Source organism: Phyllostomus hastatus, unplaced genomic scaffold, assembly GCF_019186645.2.
Source record: "Phyllostomus hastatus isolate PE091 unplaced genomic scaffold, TTU_PhHast_1.1 phas_contig_58, whole genome shotgun sequence".
In the NCBI taxonomy this organism is placed as follows: Eukaryota; Metazoa; Chordata; class Mammalia; order Chiroptera; family Phyllostomidae; genus Phyllostomus; species Phyllostomus hastatus.
The window spans coordinates 40,121,686-40,144,053 of NW_025333916.1; the positions used below are offsets into that span (position 1 = coordinate 40,121,686).

At 40.1% G+C, this 22,368-nt stretch overlaps 1 protein-coding gene across 3 annotated transcripts in view; it reads right to left on the bottom strand.

The window, feature by feature from the left end:
* The window catches only part of CTNND2 (catenin delta 2), an 830,908-nt gene that overhangs the window by 454,526 nt on the left and 354,014 nt on the right, over positions 1-22,368 (bottom strand). The gene's annotated exons all lie outside the window — the stretch shown is intronic.

Sequence of the window (22,368 nt, forward strand, 5' to 3'; positions counted from 1 at the left end):
AGTAGCACTTGTTGTCTTTAACTTCATTTTAAACAATTTTGTTAGACCATATTGGGACAGCTGTCATATCAACTTGCATTTAAAAAACACTTATCAAAATTGGTCAATTTTGGGACAGCCATTTAAATATCAAAGATGGAAGAAAATACACAACCTTTTTTGGCATATTATGCTGTATTGTTTGCAGAAAGGTAAAAACACAGCTGAAACTCAAAAACAGATTTGTGCAGTGTGTGGACAAAGTGCTGTGACTGATCAAATGTGGCAAAAGCGATCTGCGAAGGTCCATGCTGGATTATGCTCCCTGGTCGGGCAGACCAGTGGAGGCTGATAGCAATCCACTCAAGACATTAATTGAAGACAATCGACAACATACTAGGTGGAAGAGAGCTGACACACTCAAAATATCCAAATCAATAAAGTCATCAGTGAAAGTAAAAAATGTCTCGTTTTATGGAAAAAGCTAAATGGACTTTTTGGCCAATCCAATATATACCCGTGGATGAAAATGTGGGCGCTGGCGAGCTGCAATCTGACTGCAGAGTGGCTGCACCTCGTTACGTGGGACAAATGTGCCTCTTTGCCCACTCCCTAGCTAGGATTTGGTATTATTTCACTTTCAAATAATCTCTACATTGATGGGTAAAAAGACTTATATCCTTATTGTTTTAACTGGCATTTTTGATTACAAGTGTATTACTCAGGGTTTTCTCACCCGATGGCCAGTCGAGGTGACACATAAAATTAACTGTCACGATTAGCAAGGTCTAACTTACTTTTACTGATCCTGGCATTTGCTTTACTGTGAACTGCCTAATCATATCCTTTGTTCGTTTTTTAAAATTTTCTATTTTGGTTTTTTGCTATCCCAGTGAATGTGCCAAACTGCTTTGTGTATCCTGAATATGAATCTTTTGTCAGATTTTCATGTTGCAATTACCTCGTCCCAGCTTTCACCTTTATGATGATGTCCTTACTTAAACTACTTCTTTATTTATGCTTTGGTCTTTGGGTATTTTGTTTAAAAAATATTTTTTTACAGTCACCAATATACTGTTCTAGATTATGAAATTACACAACTTTATATTGAGAGAAAACTAATTTTTCTCCATGTGGGCAGCAAATTTTCAACATCATACACTAAACTACTCTCCTCTAACCTGTGATTTACAACACCGAGATTACTAAATTCCCTTAAGAACCCCAGTCTGAGATCAGACTCTAGTCTGTTTGCTGGGTTATTTGTCTGATCACTCATGAATATTCATTAGACTCAATGCAGGCCCTAATAAAAACCACAATTATATACCGTAAGTCATAGTTAAATGGGTTTATGTTTTCCTCTGTTCCTTTATCCATACTTTACTTGTCTTTCAAAATCCATCCTCTCTGTGGATTCTTTCCAATTACCTACTTTAATTTGTTTAATTCATTGCATGTTCGAGCACCCTGTGCTGCCTGTAGCACTGAACCCAGGAGAGATGGAAAAGCAGAGAGAAAGGGGCAAGGACTCTGATCTGAGACATCTGGGTAAATTCGTTGCCACTGCATGGCCACTGGCACGTTACGGAGCCCATCAGAGCCATGGTCTCTTCTGCTTGTGGGGCAAAAGGAAACAACAGGATTAACTAACTAATATTTATTGCACGTCCTCAGTGTAGCCCTGGGAAGTAGCCAGGATCATTACCTTCATTTTATAAACAAAAAACTGAAGCTTGTTCAAACTTGCACAGCTACTGAGTAAGTTGGAGGGTAGGAATTTGAACCCAGAATGTGTTGAGATAAAACCTGCATTCCTACTACCCTGCTATAATCCCTTATTAGGATAACAGGGAGAAGGAAGGTGAAGTCTATGAGATGGCTACTTCACTGCTCAGCAACTCTTATTTGTCCAACTCCTGGACTCATATCTCTTAGCTGCATCTTGTCTGGTGGCTTTGTGACCGTACAGATGGAACATTTTACATGAGAAATAGGAAGTTCACTGACTTTATCTGAATAAAAGCATCAAAACATAGCAGTTCCCTGGTACTATGTACTGACTTTTTTTGCAAGGCCCTAGGCTAAGTGCTTGGATTCTTTAACTCATTTAATGCTCATCACCTGACAATGCGACGCTCACACTCCCGATAATTGTGACTTGCCTGGCTCACACGCCTCCCCAGACCACACAACGAGGAGGGGGCAGGGCTGGGCTTCAGCCCATTCACCAGTCTCCGAATCCTTCTATTCCAACTACCATTTGGTACAAAGCCTATAACTTTAATGTATTTTTTAGCTTTTAGTTTAGATTTTTATTTTCCCTTTACACCATTTTAACATATATTTTCTAGTCTAAGAAACCAAATTTAACACATTTGAATGTTTTCTGCTAAAAGGAAAAGGTTTTTCCATTTTTTCTTTCACTTGGAGAAACAAGGACTGATTACAATCAGAACGCATTGTTTCCTACTGTCTTTGAAGCAGAGTTAGTGATGTGATCAATGTCTGTAAATATCAAATTCCAGGAGGAAAATATTGCTTTAGGTAAAGGTATTTACCAACAGTAAGTGCTACACATGTTGGGAGTACATGCTACCACTAGCGTGTCCCTCTCGATCTGACAGACACATATCGACTGTGACTTTTAAAAGCTCAGACAGATCATTCTCTAAAGGCCAGAAGCTGGTCCATTAAACATTGTGCCAAAATCATTCTGAGAAAAATTGACATGGTAGCTTCCTGTCATTATAAAGACTTAATTTCAACGGAGGAGTTAGCAAGGCCAAAGAGAAAAAATACCACTGTCAAGAAGAATAGGAAGTAGGTGGAATTTAGCATAGTTCCCAAAGTCAAGCCACAAGGCCCTGGGATTTGGTACTATTTACATATTAAAAATGTTAAGGTGAATAAATCTACGTCTGATTCCATTTTGTTCATAATACAGGCTGGCAAGGCCACTTACCCTTCCTGTTTCCATATGTAAGACAATTCCGCCTTTAATTTATTTTCAGGAGATTACATTATAATATCCAAAGATACTCCTCAAACTTACTTTCTTGCCTTTAAAATTATTTGCTGAGGAAGCAAAATATGTCACCATGTTCCGTTCTCATTTTATATGTTTTACTCATCCTGATTTTTGTAGGGTAGAGTCTCATTTAATCCTTATGATTGCTGAAAAAATACTGAACTTAACAGAACCCTTACTAACATATTAATTCTTATTTTACAATTCTTATTGATGGGATAACCAGTACTATCTTCAGTAGAATTCTCTCATGCTTTGCCATTGCTTTGACTCCCATGCTTAGCACTGGTATTGTGTGGGTCTAATTATTTTTAGTTTTTGCTTTTATAATTGGAGGGGAAATTTACCTCTCATTATTTTTTTCCTTAATTTTTTTAGCTTCACCCATTGATTTTTCCAGATAAACTTTAAATTAAAATTTTCTTTCCTTTATTCTTGCCTTATCTGTAATGAACTGCTTTTAAATGAAATTTTGTTCAATCTATAAGTGTATTTTGGAAGGGCTTACATCATTTCAATGGTCAGTGTTTATATAAAGTTTCAATCAAATATATTTTTATCATTTCTGTGTTTCTATAATTAGATTACCAGCATTTTAGGTAGAACTAACTTCTGATAATGTTACGGTTTTGCTGTTACAAATTTGAGGTCTAGTACTGTTACATTTTCCAAAACATGCAGACAGATAGTTAGAACTGCTATTGATTTTTATGTAATATAGTATCTTCTAATTTAGAAAGATGTACAGTTTGAAAGTATTAGACTGACCAGCAATTAAGTGATACCAAGTTTGGTACTAAGAGTGAAATGGATAAAACAAAATGTGTCCTAGTCCCATCTATGAAGAGGGACCTTTACTGGTTAAATTTTAGCAGTGTCACTTATAATAAAAATTCAGTGGCAGGTCAAAATATTCATCAGAAAATGGGAAAGGAATGGCCAGACCTCAAGAGCGAAAGTAATGGGATTCCTTTTATACCCAGATCTTAGGAGTATCAGACTTAAGGAGAATGAATGACAGTTATATTCTCAAAGATTGTGTGGCACCCAACAGAGGCAAGCCAATGGTGGAGAAGGGGAAGGACAGCAAATGCAAAATCAATAAGAAGCAACTGTGACTGTAGCATCTCTCAGCCCAGTCCTGGCATTAACTATCCACGTGGTTTATTGAAAGTAATAAGCTTTCTCTCTACCAAGTAATAAAGACATAAGTAACACCTGGCATCCCAAGGGAATCCACTCAGTGGACACGGGGATAGAGTCTGGATGGGCCATATTGCCAGTGGCTTCCAGAACAGGAGCAAGGGAGCCCAAGAAGGTTTGCTGTAACTGCCAAGGAGAACAACTCACTGGCGTGCTCACCAACAGGGAGAAATGGCTCTTCTACCAAGCCCTTCCCCATGTTAGGGGAAGATGTTCCCCTAAGGAGACAGGTAAAAATCTTCCCTAGAGCCCTAAGGAACAGATGCAGCAGATAGCTGCACAGTCACGGTACTGTGAGAACACCAAGGAGGGAGTGAGGAGCTGAGAGGAAAGCTGGCAAAGCAGGTTCGGGGATAGTATAGGACAAGGTCTGAGATCAGAGTACTTAATGAGTCTCTGTAGGACCCACCGCTCTTCCCACTGCAATGCAGAACATAACCCTCAGAGCACAAAGGAGTAGTGTCAGTCCGAGTGAAAGTGGCGACAAGTCCGAACGTACCCCTGACCTGTCTTATATTTTTAAGCTCCTGTTCGGCTGGAACAAAAGGGCCCGTTCCTCCTTGGTAAGTAGCAAAGTATAGCCGTAGGAATAACAAACATGCTGTTTGGAGCAGGGGGCCCAGATGAGAGGTATCTGTATATGATCATTTGGTTTACATAGAGAAAACTCTCTGAACCCTGATCACTGCTGATGTTTGCATTCTGGCTATGTGAAATTAGAAAAAAATACAACATGATATATATAGATAAGACTTCAATGAACTATTAATTTAGATAATTATTTAACAATTCCATGAATTATTAACCCCTACTCTGTGTATTGGGGAAGGTACTGCATTCTCCTTTCCCCCAAATAAGCAGGACTTATTAAGGTCCTTCCAATCTATTTAAAGGGAACATTAACTCGTCCAAATATTATAATACAAAACAGAGAAAACTAGTGGGCCTTTGGAGGTCACTGTGATTAGATGAAGTCATGAGGGTAGAGCCTTCATGAATGGCATTAGTGCCCTTATGAGAGTCTTAGAGAGTTTGCTTTCTCTCTCCGCTCTCTGCCATGCACCAGCAGTCTGCAGCCCTGAAGACAGCCCCCACCACAATGTGACCGTGCTGTTACCCCGAATGTGGACTTGTAACCTCCAGAACTGTGTGAAATAAATTTGTGTTGTTTATAAGCCGCCTGGTCTATGTTTTCTTTTTGTTGTCGTTGTTAAGCAGCCCAAACAGACTAAGACAGAAATCAGTGAAGGCATGAGAATCAAAAAAGCACCTTAAAGAAAGTAGTATTTAACCTTGGCCTTGAACATTGGGTAGCTTTCTAAAGACAGAAGTGGGGACTAAAGTTTCCTGGGAAGACAAGTTAGTGATACAGCAGCAAGTGGCCATGAGTCAGCTCGAAAATCATGGTTTGGCTTGAAGCACCATTGTGAATATCAGATGGGAAATTTTTTTTTCTTTTAAAGTGTCTTAAAAGACCATGAAAACTGCAAATTCTTGGACTTGAAGTCATTATTCAAACCAAACCCCTTAGACTGAGACCCATTAGTTCAGCAAGTAGTCTGTGTCCGTTTCTCAGCTCTCATCCCCATTATAAAAAGTTACCGTCCACGGTGCCTCTGAAGTGTCTACAGTGCTGACATTGTGAACACCTGTCCCTCACTGGCTGTGTATGTTAGGGACACAGTCCTGTGACATCTGGTTGTATTTGCCTAGCAAAGCGGAGGTATGACCAGCAAAGTTACGCTGCTTCCACAGGGAGAATTTTCTGAACCTCAACCCAACTTTGACGGAAAGGCTTTAGGTAGAGGTTATGAACTAAGCAAGTCTCAGGTAGTACCACCATTCTCTCTTCACACTGCAAACCAAACAATTTGGCTCACAAACTTTATTTCACATGTATAGCCAGTGAGTGATACTGAAGAAAGGCTGAAAGTGAAAGAATGTAGAATGGATGAGTTTTTTCTTTTCATTTTTTGTCTAGTAAGACTAAGAGGTTCAATGACTTGTCAGCTTACTCAAGCAGCCATATTGCCAGAAATTAAATGTGGTACTCCAGACACTCAAGGAACAGTGAATGACTAACTCTGTTGCCTTCCATCCACTCGAGCACCTAAAAGTGGACAACTAATGGTATAAAAATTCCAGTACATCATTTTGAATCGGTTTGTGTTAAAAATAGATCACGTACCTAATTCTGGTGTGTAAAACACTTCGTTAGACTCTCATAAAAAGTAAACTCTAATTAAGACAGAAGGAAAGTTCAAACTCCAATGTGTTAAGATTCCCAGTGCCAGTGAGACAAGCTGGGAACCTGAGACACAAAAACCCAATAGTGAATATTGTAATGTGAGCAGAGTCAACTGATATCAAAAAGTGGAGGCTGGACAGTGAAACCTTTATATTCTTCTCTCTTCCATATTTAAATTCAGCGCTGGTTTGGGCATCTTATGTCCTGTGTTCACATAAAGAAAAGAAATAGATTATGTTGTTAAGCCTGACTGGACTCAAACCAGATGATTCGAAAAACTAATTAACTTGGAAAATCCACTTAAGGACTTGTAACTCTATCAATAGTCTTACATTATTAATGACTTTTCAGAATTTTTGAATGTCTTTAAATTCCCACTTGACCATTCTGTGTTGAGCTATAATTGCCAATAAGACTTATTACTTGGACAATTTACTAGGTACCAGGCAACGTGAGATGTGAGTTACATGCAAATTCACTCAAACTTCTCAATAATAATGCAAGATAGATATTATTATTTAGTTTTCTTCTGTGAGTTTGTGGGGTGCTCAGATGGGCGAGGGGTCCTCCCGAGGGTGACCCCACTGTCAGATGGAGGCAGAACGGAGCGCAAACGCGTCCGACTCCACAGGGCTCGCACATGTGACAAACTCCACACACCCGCACACCCAGCAGGCTTTCCCATGACAGCTTCCCACAAGTTTCTTTTTCTGTAAATAATAACATTCATTTCTTATCCAGTAATGGGGATATACCAAGAAGGTGTTATTTCTGGGTAGAGCAAGAGATATCTACTCAACTCACATGATTATTATTAGAATTAAATTAATGGATAGCCCCAAAACACATTAAAATATAAAGTGCTATATAAATGTAAGGTTTTCACACTCTTTAAAGGTAAAAATAGTAGTACATGGTGGTGCACTGATGAAGTAAGGGTTGTGTTATTAGTTATGCCTGGGCTTGCCTTGTCCTTCCAAGTTATAATGCTGTGCAGGGACGGCACGGGTGCTCGCCAGGGCTGAAGGGCCTGAGACGAAGCTTTCCCCTTTTTATATAAGGGTCTCCCTTTAACACTGTGAGGTTCACATTAAAAAATATTGACTAAGGGAATAATTGGTCCTCAGTAATGTTTTCTTTTCTTCTTTGACTGGAATAAATTGAATGGCAGGACGACTCAAACCACATTGAATGACTATTTTGTGAATTCACTCTCTTAGCTTTATAAGCAAATCTTTTGTGTCTCATTGTTTTATTAGCAGGTTGTGATTTATGCTGCAGTCATCATGATAATTAACTGTCACAAACCATTAATTCTCAACCCCATAGGACCTATTTTTGGAAAGGCAAGTTTTTTATTTTTTACTTTCTTCTAACAACTTACCTGTATGAGGGTAAACTTGGCAAGAATAGACATATACCTGGCAGGGAGGTAGACTCAGCCCAAGGAAAAATGGGTCTGAGTTGAATACACATTGCCTATCTTGACGCTACCACACAAACCCAGCTTACAAGTTTATCTCTCCACTCTGGTTAAATGGTCCAGAAGAAATCTCTTCTCATTGGGTCACAGCTTTCACTTTTCCTTAGAGCATTTGGGTGGGGACAAAGAAGAAAACACTGTATAAATGGTGAACCGCTGGTAATTAATTCTTGTATTCTTGTGCTACCTGTCTGATACTTAGGGATTTAAGATCAAGCAAATAAATGTGACCAATGTCAAGTTATGAGATGTTACCCTAAATCAACCAGTTTGGGGGGACAGTTTTATCTCACATATACCCATATTTTTCAGACTATAGGATACACTCCCCCCAAATTTGGGAGGAAAATGGGATGATACGTCTTATAGTCCAAATGTAGCTTTCCTGGCTTGCTGTGTGTGTGGTAGCGGGGGGTGGAGGGTGGGGGAGGGTGGCGGCCTATGTTATTTATATTATTAAATTTTTTACCACATTTTTTGCTTCAAATTTTTTTTCCTATTTTCCTTCTCTAAAACCTAGATGCATCTTATGGTCTGGCGCGCCTTACAGTCTGAAAAATTCGGTACCTAGTCAGAAGGACAATATAACCTTGGAAAAAATTAACTTGACTGCTGCTCACAAGTCCACTAGAATTATTTTTCATTATCTGGCTTTACTAGACTCTCAACTAGATTTTTTCTTTCATATGTATGGATGGGGAGAGATATGAACACACGTGTGCATATTTTTTCTTCTGTTTTACAGATGACTGAAATTTATTTTAAATTCCTCCCACCCTATTTTATCAACTTTTATCCATTTTGTCACGGGCCCACTGCTTTTGCTGTGCTTGGGGGACCTCTGATTTTGAAATCTATTTTTCAAAAAGCAGTTTTTGTAACACAGCTGATTAGATGTAAAACCCTGCTTTTTACCTGTGGCTCTGAAATTGCCGGTCCCTTGCACTTTCATACACTGCTTTCGCTTCCTGTGCGAGACCTGTGAAATCTGGCAGTGCGGCTCTTAGAAGATGGCAATTGCTGGAACAGTGGCTTTTCAGTCTTTTAAACACCGTGTCTTTGGAGCACTTTGTCAAAACACATCACACCAGCCACATCTGTTCACTTACTTGAACCCGAGAAAACACCTCTTCTTTTATGATATTCTTAAATCAAGCATATTGCTGCTGCTTGATTACTTCCCAAAGGTATATGCCGTTGTTCCCCTTGAGGAGCTGAACTAACCATTGGCCTATGCTAATTACGCCTTTTATTCCACAGTCCTTTGAAATTCGCACTGGTCTTTAAGCACTCCTGCTCCATGACAGTGGCACTAGTCATCACCACTGCAATTAATTATGAACTTGGAACTGCTTAACACAGTCGATCTACTGAGCTTAAACCCGAACATAAAAAAAAGAAAAACAATGCACGCATGATTAGATCTAAGGCTAGGAGAGGTTTGATGGTGACTCTGTTCCATGTTCATCTGACTCAAAATCTCACCATGGTCATACCAAGTTTAACAATAACAGTGTTTAACAAACCTTGGAGGATCTTCTACAACACCAAACACCAGAGAGGGAAACAAACTTGGAATCTGATTCGCCAATGACAATGCCACTCCTAGCAACCTCAGGCGGCATAACCACCTCTTCCTGATTTAAGATTTCCACCAGCAAAGCACGGACAGCATCAAGTTTGTATCTCCTGTGCTAAATTTTAAGCAACTGATTATTGAAAAGGCTACTGCCATGACATAAGCCAGGGGCTTAGGTGAAGAACACTGAACACTCCCTTCAGGCTCCCACTGTTATGCCTGATGCCGGTTCAGCAATAGCTCTTCATTGTGTCTAAACTATTTAGGCATGTTTTGTTAACCGAACTCACAATACAATGATGTGCCTTCTGTACGACTCAAAAATATGTGTGTATGTATGTGTGCTTATATGTACATACAGTTAGAAAGGTTAATTATATTTCAAAAAACTTGGAAAATAAGGAGTCATTCAGAGCCCCACGTGGTCAGTTAGTTTAATGGAGCATAGGGTGGGCTATCTAGAGGATGGGTGGAGGGGAAGGCGTTGCTGTCAGGGGGACTCCGCATACTGGCAGGAGCCAGAGGCCTAGGAAGGCAGATGAGGAACTAGGGATGTTTTTTTTCCCCAACCAGTAGTGTGGGAAATAAAGGTAGTGGACAGTCAACCAGCAGTACACTTTCGATTGACGTTAGAACCCAGGCAAGAAACGCTCTCATATTTGAACCAATGGAAAAGGTCAATCAAGGTTCTACAATCAAACTGCATGACTATAAAGCCCTATGCTGCCCAATCTTTTGCACGTCATTGTCAACCCTCAGGAACCCACCAGGCAACCAGTGTGGCCAATGGTAAAAAACACGGTAACCTACAGGTCCATGTTAACGCAGAGCCGTGAAACACACAACTGCCTGTCTCTATTCAAGATCTCCAGGCCCAGGCCAGGAAGCTCATTTGGTTGAGGCATTGTCCTGATGTGTCAAGGTTGTGGGTTCAATCCCTGGTCAGGGAAAATATAAGAATCAGCCAATAAAAGCATAAATAATTAGAAGAACAAATAGATGTCTCTCTCCCTTTCTCCCTTCTGCCCTCCCTCTCTCTGTCTTTAAAAAAAATCAATTAAAAAATCTCCATATCTTATTCATCATGTGTTGTTTATCTTAATTTGAATTTTTAAAAATACTGCCTAAATATAGTATTAGTCTTGATTAACTGTGAATTTGGCTCCTCTTTAAGTTTCAAGGCTTTGGGGAGCTCCTCACCTGCCTTACTCTGTCAACCGGCATTGAGACAATAGTAACCATAAAATAAAAAGGAACAAAATGGGAATTCTCTGGGTGCCTCAAACATAAGAAGCTTAAGTCTCATTTAGTTTTAACAGTCATATTTGTGTGAACAGGGCTGGGTTACGAAGTCCATTCCTTTATGCAGTCACAGACAGACAAGCTGATAAGTCACTGGCTGGGGGAGGCCAAAACCAGACACAGGAATCACTGACCTCAGCAGTCCGCACAAGACTCAGAACGCACTGTTTGGATGTTTTAAATGATGCTGTTTCTTTCTGAATTCCTATGCAGTGTTCAACTATAAGGGGTAGAGAATGGCACACAGCCTCAGCGGGTGAGGGAAGTGCCTGACCCCCTGCCATTGCTTCCTTGGGCTTGAGGAATAGGTCTTTGTACCAATTCAAAAGGTATTGTGAAGTCTAACCCTGACCGGTCATTGAAGCCCACATTCATACACGAACACAGTTATGGTCTGGCCTCCACGGCACTGACCCTGATACAGAAGGAACTGGTGCTGTGCGGTTTCCCAGGGCCTTTCCTCTGCATTCTGCTGCACATCACATCTTCCTGGCAGCTCCTCCATCTGGGGTTTGTATCCCCAGCACACTAGGTCTCTATGGATATGGGCCTGGAGAGCAGGGCCCCTTTGTGAAGTGTTTCCTTTCTCCTACATAGCATCTGAATGATAAATATTCTGAGCACTGACCCCAGGAATATTTAAGATTCAGTGAACAGAAACCTCCCTGAATGTTAATAATTTTATTAAACAAGAAATTATTGAATGCCTTTTATGTGCCACTGTTCTACGTGCTGAGAATGAAGTAGTGGGTAAAAGGGTCAAAAAGCCCTGCCCTCAAGGTGCTAACATTCCAGGGGAGAAGGTACCCGTAAGCAGGCAAGTAGTGAGTCAGAGAAGCGCACGGGAGAGAAAAATGAAGCAGGGATGGGGAGAGAAGATGGGGACAGAGATTGCCTGGGATGAGTGGATGTCATTTTAGTTTGGCTACAAAAGAATGTCTGAGAAGGTACCATTTGAGTGCAAGATGGAGGTGAGGGAGTGGATGGATAATTAGTGGGTTGGGGGGAAGTTCTAACGAATATTAAATCTCTGACGCTGAAGCTTGCCTAAAAATTCGTTGTCGGTCAGGAGACGAGTGCTGGGACAAAAGGTGGAGAGGGGGTGCAGTGGGTGGGGGTGGGGCAGAAGGGAGAGGGTAATGTGAAGAGGGAGAAAGCAGACTGTGTATGTAGTCTTTAAGGCCACTGTGAGGTATGTGGCTTTTCTCTGAGATGGGAAACCATGGAAAGATGTGGGCCAAAGCGGTCTGACTTAGGTTCGAGGGCTCCCTCTACCTGCGCTGAGAAGAGTTTGCAGGGGAACACAACTGGAAGTACGTGGAGGACAGTGGTGGCTGGGACAAAGGTGACTGCAGATGAGGAAAAAGAATTGTGTGAATTCTGGGTAATTTTTGAAGTTAGAGCCAATGGGTCCAATGAATTAGATACTCAATGTGATAAAAGGTAAGAGTCAAAGACAACCCCTGAGCTTTCATATCTGAGCGGCTGGAAGTACAGAATTGCCATTTTCTGGTTTGGAGAAGAGAGTACATAAAGGACAGATTCGGGATGGGTGAGATTGAAGGTTTGCTTTTGGGTGTGGTGAGTGTGAGGGGCCTGTTGGGCACCCAAGCAGTCATGAGAGGTAGGAGCTTGAAGTCTAAGGAATTTCAAGTTCCAGAGAGAATTCTGAGCTGTTTGGAGTTCAAGGGAGAATTCTGAGCTGGAGATAGATATTTGGCAGTTGGCAGAGAACAGATGGCATTTAAAGCTGGAGTGGACCCAACTGGCAAGCTTGGTTCATTGTGCTGATCAGTGTTTTAAAAGAGGGAATTTGTATGCCGTTAGATGGAGCATGTAAATTCTGGTTTTCTACACTGGCCATCACTCACTCCCTCTGCCTGCCCTATAGCTGTCCTGCTTCATTCATGGGTAACGGGGTCTGTGGTTCCCCGTAAGAGAAGGGATCTTGTTCTTAACGGTTGAGTAATGTTGTTGGCATTGTGTCAATTTTCAGTAAATATCTGGCAAACAAATGAATGAGTTCTGGTATAGAAAACAAAGTGCTCTACAAAAGTTCAAGGGAAGTCAACACCTAGGAGTCTACTGGAAGGTTACAAAGTGGGGCAGGAAACAGACTGGCAAGAGGAAATGTCTCAGGGTGAAACTTTCATATTTGAGCAGCTCAGGGAAGAAAAGCTAGACATTAATACAAGTGACTCAGAGGGAGAACATGAGAACAGCAGTTAGAAACAGGCATAGAACTAGAAATCAGAATCAGCCTGGGTCAACACAGCAGCACAAATTTGCTGGCATCACCAGCTGGCTCTCCCCAGCCAGGCTCTGTCTAGTGGCATCTCAGCCACACTCGCCATGTTCTAGTAGCCAAGCTGAGGACGACTCCACATCCCACAAAGGCACGGGGTGCTTTCACACCTCCTTGGCTCTGACTCTGCTCTTCTCCAGGCTCTTTACTGTGCAACCTGCGAACTCATTCAATACACAAAGCTCTCACCAAGAGTTCTGCTTCTGTGACATCTCCTGTCACAACTGCACACAAACTTTAGAATCTGTCACACACTGTTGAGCAGAGTTCACCTCAGGTCTGAATCAGTCATTTGGCTCACATACACCAAAGTATACACAGAATACTGTGTACAGGCACGACGCTTACGTAAGAACAAGGGAACGTGTGTTGCATTTGATGTAGCACAAGGTCTAAAAACAGAGGGCAAACAAACAAGAAAGGGAATGGGCTATAACAAAAGGGAGCCTACACTCACTCACTAGGAAGGGCAGCACCCACACCCTGCAGATCGTACTCTGTGGGTCCTTCCCATGCTGAGGTATGTCACCTAAGGCCAACCATCTCTTGCCCCCATGCTTGGTTTGGTTTCTAAATTTTATGTTCACAAAGCAACCTTTTGAATGTTAATTTAACTTCTCATACCTGACACTGTAAAATGATCACCTTTGAGGAAAATTATTTGGTGACTAATACTCTCTTTATTTCCAAAAGGCAGTTAAGACATTTTTTTCCTATGGCTTAAAATTAGTTTCTGGGTTTTGGACAGTAGTAGAGGCCACCACAGTCTTCCAAAGTTTAACAAATGAATAAAATTAACTATACCAGAAAAATTAAGCACCACAACTGGAAAAGGAAGTGAAGAAACAGAGTAAGAAAGTTCTGAAGTTCAATTAAGCAGACGATATATTGCACGCCTCCTCTGGAAGTTATAAGTTTGAGGTTGTATTAACAAAAAGATATGCGAGAGCAAGTCAGAAGTTAGATATTATTGTTATCTTCACACAACGGTGACTTGGAGAGACTAGAGAGACTGGGCAGGCCAACCAGGGAGGCAACAGTGGGCCTGAAACTTAAACCCAGGTCTGACTCCACACTACATGCGCTCAATCACTGCCCCCTGTTTTACTGAGGAAATTCCATGTGCTAGGTCATCAGAATTCTATATATCACAACCTGTTATTTAACATTTAACTTTTAAGAAACTGCCAACCTGTTTTTGGAGTCTAGTGTTTTATGTTCCTTTCAGCAATGTATAAGAGTTCTAGTTCCCATGCACCCTCGCCAGAACCTGGTATTGTCAGGGTTGTTACAAATGTTTCCCATTCAATTTAGCCATTCGGATAAGTGTGCAGAGGTATCTCACGATGCTGTTCATCTGCATTCCCCAAATGGTTAATGATGTTGGACATCTTTCCAAGTGCTTATGTGCTACCCTCCTCTTTTGTGAAATTTGTGTTCACATCCTCCATATACTCTTTTCATTTTAAACTACAGAGATACTTCTTCACTGTCACTTTTCTAGATAAAATGTACAGGCTATAAAAATATGGCTGGATTAGGCAATCCATTTGAATTTTTTATGCTGACGACCCATTTTCTGTTTATAAACTCAATAAACGTGCTCTGGAAATCACTGAATAGAAATAAACATGTGAAAAAGGAGCTTTTCAACACACAGTTCTACTTCCTACAAGCAACACGAGACAGAATGAATTGGGAGATGCACTCTGGATAATGTAACCAAATATGCAAAGGAGAACGAAGTTAACGAGCAATAATGCAGTCAGCGGCCCGCACGCAGCTGCTCGCACCACTTCTACGTTCACATCTTACTCTCCGTGCTGGTTCTTTGAATTGTCCTAACACACATTCAGTTGTTACTCATTTTATTCATAGTTTTTGTAAACGCTAGATTTGTTATTAGGGAAGCATTTTTTATGATCTGCGGCACAGCTGTGTGTGAAACAATTCAGTGAATACGTACAAGGCAGTTTCTGCAAATTTTGTTCTAGGTTTAGTGTTCATTCCAATGCCTCCTGGCTCTACCTGCTCTAGGAATGGCTCAGACTCCTCTTCTAGAAAATGCTTCCCAGCCAGTCCGGTATCAGCCTCAGCCCACACTGAAGGTGCATAACACCCCTGATCTGAAATAATCCTCAAGAAGAACCGCAGCCTCCACTTAGGCTCCCTTTGCATCTGTATTGTGTTAACAGTAGACTTTCCGCTACAGAGACCTTGCAACATTTTTCAAAACTCCAGTCTATGAGATTTTCAAAATTTCCATATGAAAAAAATCATGATACATGCAGTTTTGAAACGAGATATTAACAAAGAATGGAAAGTGTTTCACAATTGTGTTTTTTACCTATTAGAATGATAATATGGTACATTTTGAGAAATATGTTGAGTTTCATCCTTTATATGTTATTTATAAAACATAAAATTAAAAAAATAGAAATGTAGGTTTCATAACTTTCAATTCATTCATTGCTTTGGGCATTAAATACACATTTATCACACATTTTCTTTTGGACAAACAGGACCTAGGCACTAACTAAAAGATTTGAAAGAGCCCTCAAAATGTCAGAAACATTTAATAAGTTTAAATGCTAAATATAAAAGGCTAAATATCTCAAGCCTTTCCATTTTGAATTTTATCTTCCAATTCCTATGCCTGACAGCAAATGTTGGTTTCAAGAAACAAAATAAAACATATGTGTGTATTAACACACACACTGTGTTTTCATTTTGTTTTTTCATTACTTAGGTAATCTGCAACCTCACGTTCATAAATGTTAATAAATATATTGGGATGCATGATGACGAGCAATAACAGGGTTGAATAATTTCTAGTCAGCCCCCTCCTTGAAATAAAATATGCAAAAGAAGACACATTAAAGTAAGAACATGAAAGACTGCTTATGATGGAGATTGTAGCCATTATGAAGAAATCAGAAAGAAAGATGAATGTGACTGTTAATATCCAGATTTTTTTAAAGGTAGAGAGAATGGGTTTTTAGAAGGCCTGCGGCTTTTTAAATTCCACACAATTATGACCACAATTACTACCTGGAACCCACTCGTCGTGTGCCTGTGCCGCTTTCCCAGGGATGCATGGCCAGGTCTCGGTTCTTGGGCGAGGCCTCCGCTTTGGGATGTATAATGGGATGGACCGCTTGTTATATAAGTGCAAAAAGTTCAATAGCACTTATGGGACACCAGGCACTATTATTCTAAATGCTTTCCAAACATGATTTCCATCAATGCTCTTAACCACATCAGGAGATGGGCACATTTATTAATGCCATCCCCAATATATGGATGAGCAAACGAAGGCATAGAGAAGTTGAAGAGTTTATTTAGGTTCCCAGTGCTAGGAAGAAGCAGAGCTGAGATTCCAACCTGGGCAGTCTGGCTCCAGAGTCCACTATCTTAACCCCGCCCTGCCTCCCAGGACGGAGTTACAGAGCATCTTCCTAAGAAGAACTGGTGCCACTTCTACATGAATGCTCTGGAAAGACTGAGCATGTCCCTTAACAGTTGTCCCATAACAACCCTCTTTGCAAGCATTCTGGTTCCCTGTCAGAGTGGGGGACCCGTGAAGCAGTCGCGGATGCCAAAATGGAAAGACACTAAAGTGACAAGTCTTATTTCCAAGCAGATACCAAGTCGTTTTAAATAACATATTTAGACAGAACCCAGTGACTCAACAAGCACTCATGGTAAATTTATTCTAATTACCATCGAACATTTGGTTCTCTCTAGACACTCTGCTGTCACCAAAACACTGCTAGTTCATGCCCGAGAACTTGCTCAGCAACAATGTTTTCAAAAGAACAAGGACAGCTGTCAAAAAATGATCATGACCTTTGAATCATGAAATAAGTGCTGGATATCTGTAAGTGTGAAATGGAGACTGGGTATAATGCTTGGATGTTTACCTCAAATCCCACAACACATAATACCATCTTGCACACATCCGTCTATCTGTAGTTTTATGTTATCAAAACACACTTGCAAATGTTATTTCGCTGGCTCTGCACAGCCACCATGTAATTTAGGTATTTTACTTGCTTTTTCTCAGAAAAGGTCTCCAAGACTCTAAGAAGTTTGAAAGCTATTCTAGTGTTTCTAACATGTGATGCATTAACTTGTAGTCTGGGATTCTTCCCTGTGGAGAAGACTGTCCATTCTTCATTTCTTGATGTCTTGGTGTCAGGACAATGTGGTTCAATAGGGTAAGTGTATCTTACACATATTTATAAGCATGTGTGAATACCAGAAAATGTCTATATGCATATATATCTGCCTATACGTGATTTCTGTGAATTGGTTTTCAGATACCTATATCTATGTCTATGTATCAATACTTATATCTAGATCTAGACTTTCTCTTTCTTCTACCAGCATGTTTATTTTTTGCTTTGTTTTGCTTTTGTGGAAAAATGGACTAACACATGGTGAAATGAAATATATATTTTTATTGATACAATTATTCATACAATTATTGGGTTTGATTCAATGACCTCCATGGTGTTGAACCCTTCATTTAGATGATCTTATCCTAACTTGCCATTTGAAAACCAAAGGGTTAAGGTGTTGAACTACAGCAATGCCTTTTGGCCTAGCTAGGGTCTGCAGCACCCCTAGGTTTCAAGTCTCTAGGGTGACTGGCATACAGAAGAAAGAGGTGAGATTCTAGACTTCACACCCACTAAACAACTTAAAACTCTACCCATCTGGGCTGAGTTATAGACTGAACTTCTGAGGAAGATTTTACTAGAAATTTGAGATCAAAACATATGTGAAAATCTCTGATCTTTAAACACATGTGAAACCTCTGATCTCTAAGGCTGCTTATAGCTCTATGTTCTTGTCATTTCATTCCCCAAAGAGACACATTGAGGTTAAGATTTATTGCGGCCTTTCATGGCATCTCCACTAGTTATACATCTGTGCAAAATACAGAAAAGTATCCTATGGCTGCTTTAATGGAGCTGACAATCTAATTGTCTAGAAGTCACTTATATCTACCTAAAATTTATGTGAAAAAATATATACAGACATATTTACATATCAAAGCAAGACTGACACAAGCTATTACCTTACTGAGCTTAATTTAGGTTAACTACAAGTGCTCAACAGAAATGAAATTTCATTAAAGAGAATGCCAATCTTCAGGCTTTATTTTATCTGAGTCAATGAGGTTTTATGTAATTTTTTTTCAGAAGAGAAAACTATTATTTTAAGAAAATTTTTAAATTTGGCTTTACTAATTTTCTTTATAAATAGTCAGCTTATGAAAAAGTTTAAGGACCTCAAAAATGTTACTCTTAGATAAATGTAGATTGGTAGTTGAAATAAGTTAGATTTATAAATGTCTGAAAAAGTTTAAAAACAATTTTAAAGTACATATTAAAGAGGTATCAAATATCACAGTGATTAAAACTTTTTTGTAATAATTTGGTAGAATTTATGCTTAACGTTTTTAAGTTCAAAAGAATATTAATTCAATTTGCATCCCTCTGGAATAAAAGATCTCTTTGTGGTCCTTAACAATAGATTAGTTCTCATAATATCCTCACAAGCAAGATTCTGAATTTCCCAGGGATAATGAATCATTGTTAGTGATTAGGTGACTCTCTGAATATTGTCTGACTCTGCAGGATGAGTGGGTCTGTTTCTGCATCATCAAACTTGATGGACCACTTGGCTAAAGAGAAGGACAAGTTCTGTTCTTCATGGAAGCGAAAAGCTCAAACCAATCACTCCACTGATCCCATCTGCAAAGAAAGGGAGCGTTCTGATCTTTAAATGCCTATTATAACATGGTTCAACTATGTGTGAGTGGTATTTAAAAATATTCACATAAGATAAATATAAATAATTTTCAAAGAGATGCTGCCACCTTTCGGTTGCTCTCCCGTGAAGCACACACTCATTTTCTTGGAAACCTGCAAAGTCATGAGAACTGCTCAGTGAAACGCCCGTAAACATATCAGAATTGTAGGCAATTCCATTATGTAGTACAGTAGCTTTACTGTACTCAGATGGTTCCCACTATTTTTGATAGGTTTCAGAAAGACTTTGTGATATGAAGTGATTTTTCCAAATATTAATATAGCAATAGAAAGGATCCATTCCAGAAATGAAGAAATGTTCCATATTTTATTGGGGTCAGACATACTTAATGCTATGCTTATGATACCAATAGAGGCAATAAAGTGTAATATTTATTGTATTGAATAAAAGGCAAAAAAGATCACTCACATATTCTGTTCTCATCATTTTAGACTCCATGCCCCATTTTATCATTGATCATTTCTCATATTTGTGAATATTTTTATTAATCCTATTCTCTAAATATAGTAGGAATCAAGTTTCTCTTTTCTCCTTTTCTTGTAAGTTCTTTCAAATTTCTTTCATCCCAAGGAATATAATTTGCATTACAGTTGAAAGAACAGATGCCCCTCAGAAAGTAATTTAGTTGCTGTAGTTCCTGCAGTTGCTGTCTGATCAATAATTATAAAAGAGTAGACTCTATAATATTTAATGACTTTATTTAACTAACTTAAAATTGGAAACCTTTTTTTTGAGCCAAATGGTTATCTTTATTGCTCATAAAGGTATTTTAGCAAAGCAAAATATTAATCAGGGTATACTAAATGCCAATTATTTTATACTTTATAAACCAGACAGTTGTCTTAAGGAATTCAGTAGTATTGCTGATATTTACAGTATTTCTTCCATCCCTTTAAAATAATTACTTATTCAAACCAGTGACTTTATGTGCCAAAAATTTAAAGGTTTTCTAAAATGCACCTGCAACCTAAGTAATGGTGGCCCACTAAGTGAGCCATGGACTAAGTCCAAAGGACTCAAGGAAACTGAGATTTAACCCAGGTTTTAATACTAGCATTAATCTTGAATCACCCCTCAGTGTAAAATCTAGATATAATCTGAAACCACCACTGTCCCCTGAGGTCTACGACATAGTGCCTTGGGGCCCTTCATTGCACATGGGTAGGTGAACACCTCAGTCCCGCACTGGATATTGCATATTGCAGGAGGTAGGGCAGAACTTACATCCCTGGCTCCCAGGTTTCTGTCTTCCTGCTGCCACCTCTCTCCCAGCCCTTGTAGAACAAGTCATCAAGCTCAGCCCTTAGGTGACTTTTGCAACAGAAACTCACCCAAGTTCAGACACCAGCCTCCCCTGCAGAGGACTGAAGTGGGTGGGGACTCACAGAGCCACTCCCCATCTCCACCTGTGCCTCCTCTGATTCCCCCCACCAACACACGCCTATGGCACATTACCTCAATCCAGTGGACCAAAGATGCTCTCCCCAAGAGGAACTGTGTGCCCACCAGTGCCTCAAGCTATTTTCTGTAATATTATCGCAATTCCTCTGCTGTCCTCATCCCTTATCCTGCCTCATGGTCCCTGCTAATTAACTCCCATTCTCAGCATCCTTTATCATGATTATTCAGAAGTGAGAGTTCTACATTAAACAATCCCCTGAATGCCTCCTCATTTGTCTCCCCTTATCTGGATAAAATAGGACCATGAATAGCCCGCCAAGGCTATTTTTTAAGTTTAGTTATCTATTATTGTTGTTGTAAAGCATGAAAAATAGAGGGGACTGTGAAAGTGTGTGTGTTAACTTCAGGACCATCGGGAACAAATAGGTTTCAGAACAAGTAGGCCAGAGTCAGCTGTCCTATTTCTCTGTTGGGTAAGTAGCAGGCACCCCCAATTATCAAGCAGCTCGCATCAGTTCTGTCACATTGAGAATACACTTGGGTTTCCATCTTACGAGTGACTCGGTCAGCAGTTAGATGGTAAGATTTCTTTGTGGGGCTGGTACAGTAGAGCTGTTCATCAGGCCCAGTCTGTACAAAACAGGGCTCTTCTGGGAAAGCAGTGCTGGCTATTTGTCATTCCTTTACAAAGTGCATTCAGGGTTTTCAGAGCTCTCTATCTCCGCCCCCAAAGGTAGGAACTTGGATAAAATACTTCACATCTACATGATGAACTTGGGGGAGTGCTATGTAATTGGAAAGCATGGAATTCCCTCATTATTGTCAATAAAGAGACCTCCAGGAATAGAATCCTTTATTTATGTACTATATTCCAAAAGCCCTTAATCAGCCAGTTGTTTTGAATTCCAAATTCATTTTCCCATAGAAATGGTGTTTCACATGATCATTAGTTCCACATTCCACTCATCAAATTACTTTACTATAGCAACTAAGCGCACTCTTTGGACTAAGAGTCAGAGAGTGTGACAAGGGCTCTACAATGTCGATGCTTCAGTGTATGAATGGGACTAGCCCCACAGTCTGGGGAGGAGAAAGGAGCATCCACCCTGGATTCCTGCAGGTGACCGCACTGGGCCAGGAACTTTGCATCCCTTCTCTCACTACTCCTCACACAGATGGTCAAAGTGAGGGAGTGAGTTGGCCGTGAGCACAGGAAAGTCTGGCCGCTTGGGGAAGGAGGAGGCCTAGTCAACCGCTTGATCTGGGGCTCAAGGTCGTGCTTGTCTGTCTGTGTGTCTCCAAACTTACAAACTCAGTACATTTGAAAGGAGAAAATTCCCCTTTCAGGGTTCTAATTATTTTCACTCATTCCACAATCTTCTTGAATACCAGGCTGAGTGCGTCCAATGCAAAGGAGAACAAGGATGACATTTCTACACCAAGAATATTTTTGGTCTAATGTGAAAGGTAGATGGAGTACATAAAGAATTATATAAATGAGAATTATGGTGGGATATGTAAAAAGGGGTAGGGAGCTTGGAGCATAATGGGGGCTATATCAAATCAGGTGGTCAGTGGAGACCATGGTGGGAGTAACTCTTAAGCTGAGACAGGGAGGAAAAGTAGACATCTATGGTGAAAAGGATGATGGGTAGAGTAGAAGGGGCAGGCTGTGCAAAGTCCCTGAGGCACAGAAGAACTTGGTGCATTTTCAAGATTTAAATAAAGCCTGCTGGAGGTAAAAAATGAAAGAAGCATTACTAGGGAGTCTTTGTAAAAATAGACAGGGGTGAGATGAGGAATATTTTGGATAGGCTGAAGAAATTTATATTAGGAAATAGAAGACAGGTGACCCACACTGCATCTGGGAGCTTTAGTGAGTGGACGTTGATTAGTGTGTGTGAGTCACCCATAGATCAGGTGTTTTTACATCAGAATTTACCGTAAAGTAGGCAAGAAAAATTAACAACATTCTTGTATAATATTATAAGGA